Raw genomic sequence first — 19,470 nt, 5'->3', positions numbered from 1 at the left:
ATCGTGTCAATACATCTAATGTGTCAGAACATCCAATAAATCACCTCTGAACGCTTTAAATACGTACAGTATGTTATATAAAGTCTATAAAACATTCTACGTGCACGCGCCTACAAATACAGTTTCATATTAATAATAATTGTAATTAAAATCACATGATCATTGAGCAAAACTGTTGATCAATTGATCAATCAACACCTGTAACTGTTATAAAAGTGCAGCACTCGAAGAATGTTACTTTCAAAATCATGCTAGTTTTTGAAAAGACCTACCCTGCCTTTAACTGATTACACAACACAATAAGCACAACTATGACATCACATTTCACTCTCACCTTAAAACAGTTGACCATCCCCGACCCTTCCTTGTTCTACCCTGACCTCCCCTCTTCCCTGTTCCCTTCCCCCTCACCCAGTTGTAACAGTGCCCTCTATTTTTATATTCTCCCTTTAATAAAGTGTTTCTTACCCTTCCTTAGGGAGGGCTAGTGATGGTCACAATTATGCAATAAAATACATTCATTATTTAATTGCAAAAAAATCATGCATTGTTGTCTGTAAAGGATTGCACTTCTTGTAGTGTTGACCTTTGACAGCATGTGCAGACAAGGTAAAATATATATATATATATATGTATATATATATATATATATATATATATATATATATATATATATATATATATGGTATTACAGTAGTGGAGGAGTATGAATAAAATGAATTAAATACAAAGTGGCAGGTGCAGAGAAGTCTGATGCTGCATTAAGTGGCTCGTGTGACATTTGTGTCATTAAGTGAGAAAAGTGGTGGAAAAGGTTTATAAGTGCCGAAAATGTCGTGAAAGTGGAAAAAATGTGCAGAAAAGGAATTGAAATGTGATGTAGAAGTGTCAGAAATGGGAGAAATGTAGCAAAAATGTATTAAAAGGAGCAAAAATATGGCAAAAAAAAGTGATGAATATATATATATATATATATATATATATATATATTATATATTATATATTCTTAGTTTTTTGAAGGTATCTGGCGACCCCCCTCCCAGTGTCTCAGGGGCCCAAATGGGGTCCTGACCCCAAGGGGAAAAATCCAAAATGTCTTAAAGAAAAGTGGATTAAGTGTCGAGTATTACATGAAAAAACATAAAATCAAAGTAATCTCAAAGTTCGGTGGGAAAAATGTGTTTGGTTTTGTAACTAGCAAAGTGCTGAGCTCATGGAAAATAATATTCAGAGTTGATATAGTGAAAAATATTATTTCAAGGACAACTGGGATAAAACAAAGATAAACGAGATGTGAGGAAACAGCGGTGTTTTTATCCATAGCTGAAAATGAAAATCTTTTTTTTAAGCAAATTATTTTGGATTTATTGATCTTTGTTTAAAATTAGGTTTTTTTCTGATATTGAAAAAAAAATGTTTTAAAACAGCAGCTTTAAATACAGTTGGGCTCTATGTTCTTGGCCTTCAGGGTTGCCAGATTTGAGTGACAATTTCCAGCCGAAACATTATTATTAAAATAATATATATAATTTCCACCACACCATGGAAACTATTTTGTTGATATTTTATTTGAGATTTAGTCTGAAAAAAATAAATAATATAAAATAAAAAATAAACACAGTCAAACGTAAAAAGCAACGTAAATTCCAGCCCAACCTGGCAACACTCAAAAATAAAAGCTACTAAGAAGTAGAAGTGTTTATGATATTAATCCACTGGATTTGAGGGACATTTAAGACGCATGTTAATAAATGAAGTAGATTAGATGAGGATGGACGGTTGTTTTTCCTGCATTCAATATTTGAATTTTATTTTTTCTGATGAACATGGAACCTAAAGCTTTGAAGGAAAGATTTCACACTCATATTTATAGCGTTACACCCTGAAGAGTTTACGGTTCTTTATCTCTTCTGTTATCATTTATAGAAGTGAATAAAATGGCTCTATTATTAATATTATTAATGTGACACTCACTGCAAATCAACTGATGTCATCATTATGTGGTGTGTGTGTGTATGTGCGTGTGTGTTTATACATATTCTATACTCTATAGTATTACTGCGGGTGTGTATTTTTATATAATAAGCACATGTTTGTGTACTTCCTGTTGTCTAATTGTGTGTTGTGAATGAGGTTGTGTAGCAGTTGTGTAGCTGTGTAGCTGTGTGTGTTGTTCTCTGTGCAGATGATGACCTGCAGATGAACTCAGTGTGTTTCTGTTCCTGACTTTATTACAGCAACATGTGTGTATTTCTGATGTTTGACCAGCAGAGGGCGGTGTAGACCAAGTGTTGGAGCAGAAACAAAAACACATCCAGGGTTCACATATTAATACTGTTTTTTTTTCTTACTTTTTCTTCCCTTTTTGCAATGTTTTGGTGGTTTTTAAAGTTTGATTTTTTTGCTTTAATTCACAAGTGAAGAACAACATGTGACTCAGCTTTTTATGAACATTGAAGAACAGTCATGTGGAGACAGGACCATCTATAAGGGGGAATAAAGGGGAGAGATTTTTGGGGTCCATCCATAAAGTCAGTAAAATGATGGTCCATTGTTCTATGAATCTTTGATAACCACATTTATTTATTTATCTGAATAATATCCACTGTTATCTAGGAACGTTTATTATTATTATAGTCATCTTAAAGAGGGAAATCCTTGTTTTAATCATCTTTTCCACCAAAAACGTTGGAAAAAGTGGTGAAATTGGATTTTAAAAACCACAGAAATTGGTTAAAAGTTACAAATTAGAGTGAACAAAAACAGACAAAAGGGTTCAATGTGACAATATTGGCTCAAAAGTGACAAAAAAAGTAGGAACAATTAGTTTAAACTGGCAAATAATGGACATGACAAATGGTGAATGTGGTTAAAATAATCAAAATAAGCATGAAATCTGGTGAAAAGAGGTTAAAAGTGACAATAACGGGTCAACATATGTGACATTAGGTGGAAAAGTGGTGGAAAGGGTTTATAAGTGATAAAAATGTATTGGGAGTAAAACCTTCTTATACTCTTATTCTAAAAGCCTAAAAAGTAATAATTATAAGGGTGAAAAAGGAGTTTATGACAAATATTTAAAGTGTGTCCAACATTTTTTTTAGGAATGTGAAGTTTAATATTTACTTTTCCCAAAAAGTAATTGTGTACGTTGGAAACTGAATTACTCAACTATAAAAGTAACTCGGCACCAGAAACAATAACTGTTACATTTACTTATTTATTTTTTCACAACCCATTAGCATAGAGTAAAACTACATAGACGGGAACCTAAACAGAACGTTTTGATGTGATGAACCATAACAGATCATAACTGGTAGACATACTGTGTACTCTGTTTAAAATAGTACAGTGGAAAAAAAAAAGGTACAGTGTTAAAGCCTAATATGTAACAATGACCTGAAATGTAATAAAACCCATAGGTTATAGGTGTAAAAGTTTGTAAATATTTTCTAATTTCTTTTTGTGTTTTGAAAGTTTCGTTTCCTTTGTGGCTAAATTAGCGGTGATTTGACGCTGTCCTTGGTGCTGAAACATGACAGATTATGACAGATGTCACTCAGAGAGAGACGGATGCTCCGTAACGAGAGAATGTTCGTGCTTCTCTAATGCTGATTCATCATTATTTTATGAAACACTTAAGTGAATTTATTCTGATATGATTGGTTCATTTAGCTGCAAAAGGTGCTTTAAAAAAATGTGTGTCTTTGTCTTAGTGCAGGAACAAGACCAGGCGTTTGTTCTGAGACCTGATGATTATAAATCAAACACTGTGTGTAACTTAGTAACGGAATTACTCAAATATCAAAGGAACTCGTTACCAGGGTAAGTAACAAAGTTTAAATATGTCAAAGAATTTGCTGTTTTCTCCACAAGCTAATTGCATAGAGTAGAGCTACATAGACAGGAACCTAAACAGAACAGATGCTGCACATACTCCATACTACAAAAAAACCCTGGTAGAGCCCAACACGCAACAATAACCTGAATTGTTGTAAAACAATAGAAATAATAGTAAAACCTGAAATATAATAACTGGTCAATAATGTAACAATATGCTGAGCCAAAAATGTAAAAACATTTTTCCCGTAATAGTGTAATAAATTTATTACATCATAGTGAGTCAATGATTTATTAGGGGGAAATATTTTTGCCTGTCATTTAATGTAATAACGACATTATTATGAATTAGAAGGAGATTTGTAATTATATTACTGCTGATTTTAATGAATTTACTGCTGATTTTAATTATTTTACTGCTGATTTGATTGTTTTTACTGTTGATTTTATTGTTTTTTACTGTTGATTTTATTGATTTTAATGACTTTACTGCTAATTTTAATGTTTTTACTGCTGATTTAATGTTTTTTTACGACTGTTTTATTTTTTCAATGCTGATTTTGATCTTTTTACTCCTGTATTTAATGTTTTTACAATTGATTTTATTGTTTTTAATGCTGATTTTAATTTTTTACAATTGATTTTGTTGTTTTTAGTGCTGATTTTATGTTTTACAATGATTTTATGTTTTTAGTGCTGATTTAATGTTTTATTTTTTTTTTTTAGTGCTGATTTTAATGTTTTTACAATTGATTTTATTGTTTTTAATGCTGATTTTAATGTTTTTACAATTGATTTTGTTGTTTTTAGTGCTGATTTTAATGTTTTTACAATTGATTTGATTGTTTTTAATGCTGATTTTAATGTTCTTATTGAATTTTAAACTGTTAAATGTTTTCTGTTGCATTTTTAAAATCATATAAAGCACATTGAATTGCCTTGTGTATGAAATGCACTGTATAAGTACATTAGCCTTGCCTTGACCAGTTATTACATTCCTGGTTTTATATTAAAAAAAAATGTGTCTTGTATAATTGGGCTCTAATATATCATGTATGAATTTCTTGGACAAATTTCTGATAATTGCTCCTAAACAATATATTAATTAACTCTATCTTTTCTGAACTTTTCAGAAACGAGGCAGAAGTTAAAGTCACTCACTGAAGTCCAGTGAAAAATCTGTCACTTTTAGCATTCTTTAGTTTTCTACTTTAAAACGGTGTGTGTGTGTGTGTGTTGTGTTGGTGCCACCCTCCCTCTCTCTCTCTCAGCTCTTATGAATCGATGATCATGTGGCGTAAGGGAGATAGATGGCCCCCAGCTCCATCTGTCTCCTCTATTGTAAAATATTAGTTACATTAGGACTCTGACCTATGATTAATGGAAGTTATTTGGAAGGTGGACTCTAAACCACACACACACACATACTTTCCTCTCCTGGTCACCGACGGTCTCCAAAGTCTCTTCTGAAAGAATTGAATGATTTCACTTAAAGTGAACAATAGGCTTCCTGTGTGAGTGTGAGATGAAGGAAGGAAAGAAAGAGGAAAGAGGGGGAAATGATTAAGGGATTTATGGAAAGATGGAGGAGCTTATGAAAGGAAGCGAAAGCAGCAGCTCCGCACACTAGGAATATATAAAAAGTTGTGTATTTGTTGGTTCTAAGCGATTTCAGCTTTTTTTTTTTTGCCAGAAAAATACTGTACGGAGGATCAAGATCATATTTTGATCGTGTTTATAGACTCATGGCTGTGAAAAGGATTAACTTTGTGTAAAGACGTCTAAACAAAGGCAGATTATTCCACAACTTCTGTATTTTAATCCAGCCTATATATCCTTTCAGAGTAAAGGTAGTTTTAAACACTTTTAATGACAAAATAGAAAACTTTCAGTAGAGATGAGCAGGATCTGCCTGTTGCTCTGCATTCTCCACCACTTTCTCTGACTTTGTGCAGTTGCGCTGCTGTTATTCGGGTCAGATGAAGTTCATAATGATTAATGCAGCAGAGCAGGCGATGCTTTTGTGTCAGAATGTGAGGAGAGGAGAAGCAGGTGGTCAACATCTATCAACTCCCACTCACCGCATTTGTTCTTTTTCACCTCACTGAATCATCAGCGTCTGAAAAACAACAAACACGTGTAAGAATGTACGTCATTCATCTCTTATCAATGTACAGCGATGACTCCAGCAGCAGACTGAGTAAAAAAAACAAATATGTTATTGGTTTGAAAGCTTCTAATGGTGGAGTAAGTTACATTTTAAAATTCACAACATGTCTTCAGGCATCTGTGTCCAAATTAGGTCGTGAGGCCAAATACGACCCTTTAGAGCAGACATAGGCAACTGGTCTAATTCTGTGTGGCCCCCCAAGACAAATAAGACCAAAAATTGTAATTCAAGAATTTGTAAGTAATATGAATCCCAACATAATACACAAAATAACTAATAAACTAACAATACACAAAAGACATCAGACACACACAGAACAATCACTACACTCACAAAAAACAACATTTACACAAAATGACAGAAAAAAAACCCCAAAACGACAAACAAAAAAATACTGAAAAAAATAAAAAATAGGCACAGATGACATATCATGCTAAATCCACTTTTTTTTAGCCCTTAAATGCATGTTGTTGTATATTTAGAGTGCTTAGAAGTACAGAAAAAATCTATTAGTCTCTTCAGATGCTCCGTAGATATCTTTATTCTGTTTTGCTCATATTTTTCAATCTGTTTCGATTTTTCTATTCTCTATTATGTTTTTGAACAATAAAACGTCACAGTATTTGCAGCAGAATGCCAAATTAGGACATCAACTCCAGGTCAACACTTCGAGCAATCCGCCATTTTATTTTGTAGTCCAAGCTCCAGGATGCTGAAGTTACGAGAGGATAAGTCAAAATGTTGGGTTGTTGGATGTAGTAACCCACACGCTTCATTACACCGTCTCCCAGCATCAGAACCTTTTCAAAGTGTCTGGTTGAGTTTTATTTTTTATAGAAATGTACCACATCTGTGGGTAAGGTCATTTTTGTGTGTGTGAAGCACTTCAATGATGATGCTCATCAACCTCCACCAGTATAAAGAAGGATTTACAGAGAAGACTTTGTCTGATTGAGGGTTCAATTCTTCTATCTTTGGAGACGATGAACAGAGCACTCGGTAAGCGTAATGTAAATAACGCTAAAAAGTGTGATGATAAGACGTCCCTGTCATGTTTTGTTAGCATTAGCAGTTTTGCACCGTTTCATATGTTAGCGCTGTGTGCTCGTTAGATCCTTGATGATATGGCCTACGTGATTTAATTTAAGTCTAAAGTTTTCATTAGTCATTTCATTTTGACGTTTTTGTCTCTGAAAAGACTGTATTAAAATGCATTTCTTGACGTTAGCTTGGCGCTAGCGTTAGCTCGGTGCTTGTGTTAGCTCACTTGTTAGGGTTCTGCAGGTTCATCATCTTCATTTTCATCTCGCTCCACTGGGTCAGACTCTGGCTGGAACATGTAAGGCTGGATGGACAAGTCTAACGTTGTTGACATTTTGTAAATAACGTGTGAATAAAAGTTTTGCTCCGCTACATAGCCGTATCTCTTCTATCAAACTACAAAAATGGCCGAGCAGGGTGGAGTTGAACCGAGTGTCACCTGAAGAGGGGGCGGGGTATGGAGTGTCTCATTTGCATTTAAAGAGACCAAAAAGAGTTGCTCTCAGAAGCACATCAGAAAAGGGGTAGAAAAGGGGTGGAGCTATAATAATGAGGAATTCAGACCCAAGCATTGCAGTTCCGCTTTATATAGACCACAACTGTATGATTTATATGTAAAAAGGAAGGATTTAAAACCATGATATGTCCCCTTTTAAGAAAACGCAAATACAACACACAGGAAAAAACTAAAACACATGTAATGACTCTTAAAATACATAAAAAGTCTGCAGAAATTCCCAAAATGACAGATAAATACACAAAAAGACAACAAACAATGACAAAAAACCTTTTGTTATTTCCTTTATCGATGCTCAGGTGTGTCGTTATTGTTAATACTAGTATTAATGTTGATAACGTGACCAGACAATCACATATTTGTGATTCTGTGATAAAAGTTGCCCATCCCTGTTTTACAGATTCCAAATTGGCCCAAAGAAGAAAGAATAAAATATGATTCATTGTATAAATTACGAAATATTTCAGTAGTAAAAATCTCAGTCCCTTCAAATCTATAAATTTGCTAAAAATTTACAATTTTATCCCGTCTAATATCTGTGACCCACTTCATATCAAACTGTTTTTGGCCCATGAACTAAAATATACATTTTTAGGGACAGATTAAAGCAGTGGTTGGGTTAGGGTTATTTTCTTCTGCTTTGAAAAATGACAAAGTTCATTGCTTTCAAAAATCTATTTTAGGCAGATTACAATTTTTGCAATAAAAAAGTGCCATATTATGAGTATATATATATAGGTAACATCTACAGTTAAAGCTGCTACAGAAAATATATATTTTTAATCAGATAATAATTTAGGCTGCACAGATCAAAAGATTAAAAATCATTTGCTGAGAAAAAAAGATGGAAAAGGTTCAAATTGACTTTTAAAAGTTTGTTTTGATCTACACTGTAAAAAAGTTTGGTGCATTGCATTGTGGGATGTGGAGTCCTGTAGACGGATGAATATGTCTTTTTACTTAATTACTTTTAGCAAATTATCTACAATGTATTGATTTATGAGACAAAATAGCAGCTGCAGCTTGTTCTAAACTGGTGTGACTTTACGCCTTATATGTTCTATAGTTGTTTGGTTCTTTAATAAGTCTTTAATGTCCATCCTCTGCTCGACTGGTTCTGTACTGGGAGACAAAGAGAACTTCTCCAATGGGAACGTGCGTTTCATTTAGGGAACAATCTCAAGATGACTGAATTAAATATCATCTAAATTCATTGTTTGTTCAATAGGAAAGTAAAACATGTGTTGATGGGAAAATAAAAGACTGCAGTGTCAGCAGCTTCTCTCTCAATATGTGATGAATATAGAATTATATAGAAGATGAGAAAAGTTAGTGCAGGCGTATTGTTTCATTTCTTGTTTTCAGGGGACAGACATTATACGCATTCTCTCTCTGTGTGTGTGTGTGTGTGTGTGTGTGTGCGTGTGTGTATACGGTTGTTTTATGTTTATTTTCATTCTTTGTTGAACAATGAAGTCCTCAGTTATTTTCACATTATTTTATACTAATAAATACAGACGACTGATGTAGAACTGTGAGCCTCTCCATTCAAATACTTTTTTTATTTTTACATTTTACTTTATTTATTTATTTTTTTTTTTCATTTCAATAATTCTTTATATTTAACTGTTGTTTTTTTTTTTTTTTTTTATCTACATCAGAATCAGAATCAGAATCAGAATCAACTTTATTGACCAAGAGTGTATGAATACACATGAGGAATTTGTTTTGGTGACCTGTGCTCTCTCAGATAGTGTAACATTAAATAATAACAATCAACTAGAATAAAGAAAAATAAATAAAAAAAGAAGTATAAACATAAATATAAGAGTAGTTAGACTAATATGTGCAAACTAAATAATAATAATAATAATAATAATAATAATAATAATAATAATAATAATACTACTACTACTAATAATAATAATAATAATAATAATAATAATGAAATAAAATATAAATACAATAATAATAATAATAATAAGATAATAGTGCAGTAGTGCATTGATGAGTAGTGCAGGTGAACATATGTGTATATATGTGTATGGACACATGGGGTGTGTGTTATGGCTTTTTTTCGTGTTTGATATGTTGGTTGTGCACAGGGATAAATAATTGTTGTTCAAAAACCAATAAAAATTATGTTGGGAAAATAAGAATGAAATAAACAACAGATTACAATGAAATGTGTGCTGTGTCTAAAATAAATGAAAAACATTTGTTTTTGTTTTGTTTTTTTGTTCGTTTTAATCGATTTATTGGCGCAGATATGCTTTGTAAAATGAAGTAATACTAACTATACATCACTAAAAGAATTTTTAATTTTTACAGTGCACATCCTGCATAACTAACTAACTCGATAGAACCTTTAAGATCAGGACACATGACCTGGATTTAGTTTTATTTTTAACTCTAAATTCTATCTAAACCATTAACTGAAATTGCAAAACATGTTTTTTTTTTTTTTTATAAAAATGTTAGACACAAATTCCTCTCTTTCTTAAATGTAACTGATTTTATTAGGTTATTCTAATTTTATTAAAGGCAGGGTAGGTAATTTTCAAAAACTAGCATGATTTTGAAAGTAGCATCATCCGAGTGCTCTGCTTTTACCCGGCCCCTCCCCTCTGTGCTCCCTCTAAAGCCACGCCCCTCACTCACATGCACGAGCACCAGTGCTCCAATAGCAGACCTCAGCTCATCGCTTGTATTGTGTAGAAACTACGTCGTCTCGTGTCTCATTCAGCAATAAGTAAACACTAAACTTAATCATTATATACGTTAAAAAAAAAACGCGACTAAAAACTCTGTCAGCGGTGACGCGTATTTAGTGTGAGCTTGTGCCCGTGAGGGGTCGAGAACAAGCAGGGAGACGTGATTGGTTGATAAAAACAAACTTATTTTTTCATTGGTCAAAGTTTTGACAGGTTTACAACCGCTACAGATGATGGATTTTTCTTTGTTCCTTTTTCAGAGCACATAAGATCTTAATTTCTGTCAGGACATAAAGACAATTTCAACCAAAACAAACAAACAAAATTACCTACCCTACCTTTAAGTAAGTTCGACTTTCAAAACATGATGCAAAATAATTTTTCTTTAAAACCGATAAGATTAACTTTAGACACGTTAATCCCAAATACCTGCTTTAGGTACTACCACTCACTCATTCCCCCTGTCCACAGCCACCACCTTTATAGCTAAGCTTCGCACTTGTCAATATACATGCTTGATTACACATTAATAAGCACAATATATTCTACAACTTCACATCTCACCCTCACTGTAAAACAATCTATTCTCCCCAACCTTTCTATTTCCTACCTTGAGTCTCTCCTCCCTGCTCCCTTTCCCCTCCCCCTCCCTCTCCACTTAGGTGTAACACTGCTCTCCCTTTTTATATCCTCCCTCTAATAAAAGATTTCATACCCTTCCTTAGGGAGGGCTGGTGATGGTCACAATTAAGCAATAAAATAAATCAATTTATTTTATTGCAATAACAAAACATGCATTGCTGTCTCATAATGATTGCACTTCTTGTAGTGTTGACCTTTGACAGCATGTGCAGACAAGAGAAAAAAAATAAATAAATAAATAAAACCAATAAGATTGAGTGCATGAATTGTCCAAATCAATTTCTTAATATATACATATAGATTTTACTTTATTTAATTAAGTTTGATGTCGTTAACAACTCACTGTTTTTTCAGTTCGTCAAACTGGTTTTTTTCCTTTTTTTCTTCAAGGCAATCCCAGAAAAAATTTATACAGAAAATACAATTTTTTAAAGTTTCCGAAATAATAATAATTTTTGTTTGATTCAAGCAGCAGTTTTTTACAGTGTGAGTGTGTCAGAGAATTAAAAATTAAGTTTGTTAAATTGATTTTATGAGACGTTTGGTAAAAATCCATTTTAGGAAAGTTTTTATTATCTGTAACTTTCACAAACACACACAAAAACATTTATAAATCCATTTATTGGTGCAGATATGCTTTGTAAAATAACGTAATACTAACTACATTAGGGACTTATTACAGTGTAGCACAGCAATTATAATTCGATAAGTGTGAGTGCAAAGGGCAGTGATTGAGTAAATGCAGTACAGTATTACCTGAATCATTTAGAAACTATAGTTTAACATGAAAGAAAGAAGGAAATCACAGGGAATTCATGTGAGAAACAAATAAAAACAGCAGCTAAAATGGGAATGAACTGCAGCTGAAGACAAAAAGGAAAGAACAGGTCCTGCTGGTACACAAATTAATAATGTAGTTGTGTATTTAACATGGGACGTGGTCCCCGGTGGAGACGTTTTAGCTCCGTCTTTGAAGCTGAACCAATGCCTTCCCTTTTTCTCCTGCTCAGCTTCTTTTCCTCTCCTTAAGTGACTCCCCTGGTGTTGGTTGCTGTTTGGTTTTCTCTAGTTAAGCAAAGGAAATAAACCAAATCTTTATTCCCACAAGTTCAGGCCAATTTTCCACCAACAGGCCGCCCCACCGCGGGGAAACGCTCCTAATTCATCTGAGGGAATCTGAATCTGGGCAAAGATAGGATGGATTCCCTGCAGGCTGTTTGAATTAATAGAAATGTATTTATTTCAGGTTGGTGGGGGGGTGGGGTTGTTAGTGTTGGAGCTTTAAATATAGGGTATATACATACTTATTTATACGCTTTGTATTAAACAATCAAAATAAAGCGATTGGGAAAAGTCAAGAGATAGACTTTAGTAGTAGTAAGTTTCCATTACGGTTTTTTTTTTTCCAAAATAAAAACAATATTTCTACAATTTTACAAAGTCGAAAAAAAATTTTATTGTCAAAGATTGACTTCATTTTAAATTTTAGTTTAATTTTTTTCCTCTTTTTTACTTATTAGTTTACCTTTATTTTAGTAGATTTTTTCCCCCAATTATAATTCAGAGTTTACCCATTTCTGTGTCAGTTTACATGATAACGTTAATCGACTTCCCCTGTTTAGATGTCATTATTAAAACTATTAAACCTTCCAGAAATATTTCCAAATACACTAAATACAGTTAACTAATGACATCACTTTCATATTTATACACAGCCGGAATGCACCTAAACAAGCACGTCAAATTTAGTGTGAGATTTAAAGGTAGGGTAGGTAATTTTCTATAGATACACTTTTTAAGTTTTGGGCTGAAATTGTCTTCATGTCCTGACAGAAATTAAGATCTTATGTGCTCTGAAAAAGGAACGAAGAAAATCTGTCAACTGTATCAGCTGTAAACCTGTAAAACTTTGTTTTTGTTAACCAATCACGTCTCCCTGTCTCCCTGCTCGTTCTCGATCCCTCACATGCACGAGCTCACACTAAAACAGAGTTTTTAGTTGTGTTTTTTAACGTATAAAATGATAATGATTTATTGTTTACTTACTGCTGAATGAGACAACAACGTTTCTACACAATACAAGCGATGAGCTGAGCTCCTCCTCTGCAGCAGCTGTGAGCATGCATGTGAGTGAGACGGAGCACAGAGGGGAGGGAGAGGGGGGTTAAGGTGGAGCCATTGGGGAGGCTACATTCAAAATCATGTTAGCTTTCGAAAATCACCTACCCTACCTTTAACGTCCGGTAGTTTAGCTACAGTTGCTAAAGCTAACATCAGACCAGCCGTTTTACAGTCAAATTATTCTTATTTTTTTTGTTTTTTGCTAAATGAAAGCGATATTTCTGAAGTTCCACATAGTATAATTGTTCTTTGAAGGTTGTTTTGGAGTCTGGTAAGACTCCTCTACAGGAAGATGGACGTTCTAAACCTCCTTAGAACACTCTGCATTCCTTTGTTGTTTCACTAATTATTATTAAGTCTAATAATAAGAAATGTCTGGGTCTCCTCTTCTGTTTACACGTACCGCGTCATGTTTTCTCAGAAAAAAGTGGTCATGTGACCATGTACGTCACGTCCTATGATGTGTAATTGTGTAAAAAGTGTTTCCATTGAACTTTTGTGACACATTTCAATATGGAAACGTCTGAAAAACCTCCTCATGAAATACTAAAAGCTTTTAACCAATATTTCAGTGATTTTTTTTCCAAATTCAGGCGTTTCTATTACCAGTTTTTATTGAACTATTTAGATTTTGCGCATTTCCAAGAGTAATGGTTGTGACACCAAAAATACACGTCATCATTCTTTCACCTCTCACCGCCATTTTTGGGAACTTAAACAAATCTCTCACTGAATGACAGTGAAATACCAAACAAAAGTACAACAATATAATTAAACAGGAAATGTACATACTCCTTCTTTTCATGAAAATAAACACAGAATAGAAGATTCTTTAATTGAAAAAGTTCTATATAGTATGACAACAAATACAAAAGCAAACGTCCTCATTAAATTTTAAAAAAAGTAAAAAATTAAATTAAATAAACAATGGAATACTGCAATAGTCGGTCTGTAATTTACAGTATGTCACTAAATACCAAACCTTCTGTTAACTTCTATCACAGCCACAAAACTGTTGTTGTATTTTCACAATAGCCACGTTCTCAGTCACATTATCAACATTCATGTTGTTAGAATAATGAACATTAATACAGGAAACAACAAAGAATGTGTGCCTTTTCTATCATTTAATGTGTTTTTGGATTATTTTACTGTATCTTTTAAAAAATATATTGTATTTTTGAACTCATGTATGTTTTTGCTGGTATTTGTCATATTTTTGTGATTTTTTTGACTTTTTGTTGTTGTGTTTTACCTTTTGCTGATTAAACTGGGAGCGACACTAAATGTAGAGAATGAGACAGATGGTTTAACTGGTCACATTTCTTGTGATCTAATGTATCTGTTTTTACATTTATGATTTTCTGTTCTTTGCCAGGATTTTTGGTGGAAAAAGTCCCAGTTTACAAAATCAATGTAGTCAATGAAAAAATACACACATATACGACTCTTTATTTATTTATATACGTACAGTAGCTATTTTTTACAATAATATTTGGTAACAATTTATTTGAAGTTTTATACATAAAGGCTGACATTACACTGTTAATATTACAATGACATGACACCTGTTATTAGCATGAATATAAGGTGTAATGTAGGCTGTCATTAAGCGTTGTTCGTTATCCTAATCCCACTAGATCCCTCCAATGTGCCAACATAGCTCCAAAGGTGTCTTAATTTAGAGAATGGCACTTAATGACAGCCTTAAAAATACTTTATTAATGCTAATTTATGAATCTTCCAGTTAAGTGTTACTGACTATTCTTGAAACATTTGTAAGAGCTTGTTAAACTTTGGTACTTTATTAACATTTATGTTTTTATTCTGTTGTAGTTTGAACTTGTTATAAATCCAGTTGTTTCTCTCTCTTCTTCTTCTTGGTTTCCTCATCCTGTTTTCTCTCCTTAAAGGACCTTCGGGGCTTCATTAACAACCTTAATTAATGCCACACTAACCAAACTAAGAGCAGATTTCTTTCTTCCTTTCCTTCCCCCTCCTTTCATTCTAAACCCCACAAAGCCTTTTGTCAGCAGGTAGAACTGTGTGACATCTGAATGTGTTTCCAAATATCTGATGTTAATTTGCCAGATAATGAAAATACAAAAACAAACATACTTACTGTGAACTATTTTGTATTTCCTGCCATATTCTGTTGATCATGTACAGTTTTGGATGTTCCAGTGTCCATGCGTGTGGCATTGAGTCGTAGTCTGTCGGAATAGTCCCTCCTATCTCCTTTCCTATCCATGTCAAAACAACATCATGGCCTTTTCCTAACACCTTAACCCCGTGGATGAGGTCACAAGGTTAAGGAGTTAGGAAAAGGCCATAATGTTGTTTTGACAATCAAAGGAAAAGAGGTTCCCAGGCTACGAGGAACAAAAGTGGAACTAAAAGAACGTCACATTGAGAACGGTTTTTCATACCTTCCACTCACTAATCAACATTAATCCAAAAAAAGTTGGATTTTATGAAATTGTTACATTTATGCCAGATATAGGTCTACATAACATTGTAGACATACAGACCTACAAACACACAAATCATTCCTGGGTGACTGAAATATAGTGAATAAAACATAATGTGGCTAAAAACGTCTCTGAACCACAGGGTGCTCTGTGAGTTTCCGTGAACACTCTGATGAGTGGGTCCCTTTAAATGAATTGTGGGTCATCATTATGTGGTCTCCTTTGGTAAAGGATGCATCTGTAATTCCTAGGCTAAAGGAAGTTATAAAGGAAGCATTGAGCCTCCTTTCCTTAGCTTTTAGAGAACTGGAACGCTCCTTGTCATGGCCACCACTTAAACACTTCTGAGGTTTTACGGAAAAGTGGATAGGAAAGGAGATAGGAGGGAATTTTTGGATGGTTGGTGTTCCTACTCTTGTAGTCTGGCTGTATCTACCAGTAGCTGGAGTGTGGTGGAGTTACTGCCACTTCCTCACTCATGTGCCTATTTATCTTAGCCGCTATGATGCCTGACAGGAGCTTCCATGTTGTTGGTGGGACGTTGCTAGGCCTTCATGACGTGTTGCTAGCTTCTTCAGCCACTACAGTATGTATGGATCATATCTTCATCTTTGACACTTTTTCCTGGATCTCTGCCATTTGGATGGTTACTGGTTGTTGTTCATGGTGGTTGCTGTGGTCAGCTCTATGGTCCACTAGCCAATAGGAATCTGTCTTATGGGTTCTTTCTTCTCCCGTACGCCTTTCTAGTATGTTTGAGATCATAAAGGCTCTGATCTGCTGTTATTCCCCCGTCACTCAGAGAACGTCCTGTTTCTCTCAATGACTTCTTCCTTCTCTTACAATGCTTTACAGCTTCTTCACCCTTTACACTTGTGTTTGGTTTCTGATGAATTTGATCATTAAAGACTGAAGAATCCAGACCTATCAGAAATTTAACAATTGATTCATTTAACCCAGGGGTCGCCAACCTTTCTGAAACTTTGAGCTATTTCAAAGACACTGAATCATCCAAAGACCTACCTGTTTGATTTACACTTCTTAAATACTTCATTTTCACCGCTTCACTTTAATTAGAGGGTAAGATAACGAAGAACGATGAGCAGTGACTTAAAAATGTATCATGTTTAAGTCTCAATGTGCAAAACTATATTTTTCTTAATTTATGTAATTTTCATTATATTTAATAGGACATCATTATGTTCCTATTTTAATAGCCACTAACAACTTTCAACTAATCTTAAAAGACGCAACATGTTTGTAAAATTTTAACTTTGCAGTTAAACAACAACAACAACAACAACAACAACAACAACAACAACAACAACAACAACAACAACAACAACAACAACATATCTATCAACAATCCAACACCAAATCTGCAGCACATTGTGTTTACTAACCATCTTGAAATGTTTATTTTTACTGAAAATTCTGGCCAGACAGAAATATTTAACTCCACTAAGGCTCTGACTACATCTGTCATCTGTATTTATCTTTGAAGTTTTGAAGCCTGGCAAGTAAATCATATTTTAAGGGTGACTATTGTGCAGCTGTTAGAACAGGCCTTAGTCCATGTGGCTACCTGGTGCCCAAACCACTGATTTAACCAGTATTGACCTTGCAACGTCTCTGTGCATTAATATGCATGCGATTTAAACAACGTAGGTCTGTGTTTCCCTGGATTGGTTACACCATGACAGGGAAACAGGGCATTAAAACCACCAAAGCACGACAAATTGAGCATCACTTTTAGCCAGGCACGGAAGTCAAGCTAATCCAGCCCAATCATCTGACAGAAGCTGTCAACCTCTGACAGCATCCGTCCCCTCATTCATCCAGCTGATCATGTTCCATGCTTCACATTGGTTAGAGTTAGTCTCAGCGCTGCATTTAAATGACAACAACACGCCTACTTCTGCACGCTTCATCCGCAAACACCTCGCAAGCCACCCCCACCCCACCTCCTCCCTTTCTGTCTAATTGAACAATGTCTTTTGTTGGCCTCTAACTTCTGTGCTTCTGTTCCAGGGGGTCCTGTTGACCGCTCTCTCTGCTTATGCCTCTCCATGTAGCTCACAGATGAGCAAAGGGGAGCTCCCTTTGCTTTGAGCTTCCATACAGCTGGTGGAAAGGCAGAGAGGTTTCAGAACAGAGCCTTACCACCAAATCTAAACTGCATGCTGAATAAAACAATTTGACTAAAGTGATCTTGACTGATTGTTACTGCTTCGTTTGTTCTTTACCAATATTGGTAAAGAACAAATGGAGAAGGAAGAACTTTGTGAGCACTCTAAAGTGCTGGCTTTGACCCATAGATGAGAAACTCTTCTTCAGGTTTCTGTTTTTCTGTCTAGAGAAGTCTCTACTCCAGTAACGGCTTGGTTAGCTCATGGAACTAGCTACAGTAATAGTTACAGTAACTGGTTATCTAATGGAACTGCACCAAAGGCTGTTTGGAGCAGATCAGAATTGTTCTCTGAACGCAAATTGTCCTCCAACCGTTCAGACCCAGTCCATGACTGAACCGTTGTGAATCAGCCTGAGTGTGTGTGTGTGTGTGTGTTTTGACCAGTGGCTAAACTTTTTCTGACACTAATAGCAGCAGCTGAACTCAGTGAATCATACCTGCACATTCAGAACAGAACAATAATCTTTCATTGTGTCTTTGTTGGTTTTTGATGGGCTTGTGAGGTCGTGGCGACGCCCAGTTCATGCTCCAGTTTAGTGCAGTGGATCACAATCAGATACTGATCTGTGTACGACAATAAAGGGTGTGAGAAACAGTTTGAAAAGAAAGAAGTTTATTGTGTAGAAGTGGCAGCATTCAGAGACGCGTACAGACCTGAGGACACGGATTAATGAGGCCAAACTTTGGCCCTTCACAGAAGTCGTGCATTGCAAATGGTTACGCCTCTGTGTGTGGTGTGTGTGTGTGGTGTGTTGGTGAATAGAGTAGTAGTAATCTATCAATAGCCTATTTGCCTCCAAGATGCTCTGAAGAAGTCCTTCTCAATCTTTCTTCTGACTCAGTTTTTAACTATTTTTTTCCAAACATCTCTTTTTTACCTAAATATCTCCTCAGAGATAAACCCTGCTACGTGTGTATTTATTTTCAACAACAGTTCATAAGTAGGAGAGATTGAGACTTGAGTTCAGGGCCATATTTTGCTCTTCCTAACTGTAAAATGGGATGAGATATTCTGCCTCTCGGACTTAACGTAATGTAAGAGAGTGTGAAATTAAAACCTGTATTGTGTGCCAGGCACTAGCTTATCAGGAAATTCAGACAAGTGGAACGATCCAAAGCCTCCAAACTCTCGTTTGTCTGCATCTGAACCAAACAATGTAACAACAGAGAGCTGGTGTCAGATCATCCAAACACATCCCATAGCTGCCTCCACACGGCCATCATTGTATCGTCTGATTGTGTGTGTTGTGTGTGTGTGTGGTATGTCTTTCCTTCCACTCTTTAAGTAGCCTGTGCACTCAGCCCTGACTCCATGTGAAATGCTCCCATTCTTTAATTCCTGTCCTCCTACCACTGATATCTCCTCCACCTATTCCACACGTCTTTTAAACCCCATATGTTAATTGGATTTAGATCTTTCAAAATTGAATCACTGAAAAAAAAAAAAAGGAGATAGAGAAAGAAAGGAGCCGTTGTTGTTAATAATCAGCTGGATGTGCTGCTTGGATACTTCCTTCCTTTGCTGTCTGTGCGCTCCCCGTCCGTCTGTCTGTGTCTGAGAGCGAACTAGCTATAAGTGAAGTGCGTTATGATGGCGGCGTAATCGACATCCCTCAAACAAACGGCTGCTGCTATTAAGGGCCATTGTGTTTGCTGCAGTGATGATCAGATTCAATCTAGAAAGAACATTTTGTGCTGATGTCGATGCAAACGAAGGGCGGTAAAGAAATGCCTGCTGTATTTATTCTACACTGTTGTGTTCC

The sequence above is a fragment of the Gouania willdenowi genome, chromosome 3 (assembly GCF_900634775.1).
Source record: "Gouania willdenowi chromosome 3, fGouWil2.1, whole genome shotgun sequence".
NCBI classification, from domain to species: domain Eukaryota; kingdom Metazoa; phylum Chordata; class Actinopteri; order Blenniiformes; family Gobiesocidae; genus Gouania; species Gouania willdenowi.
The sequence above is the reverse complement of the archived record's forward strand: the minus strand, read 5'-3'. Positions refer to the sequence as shown.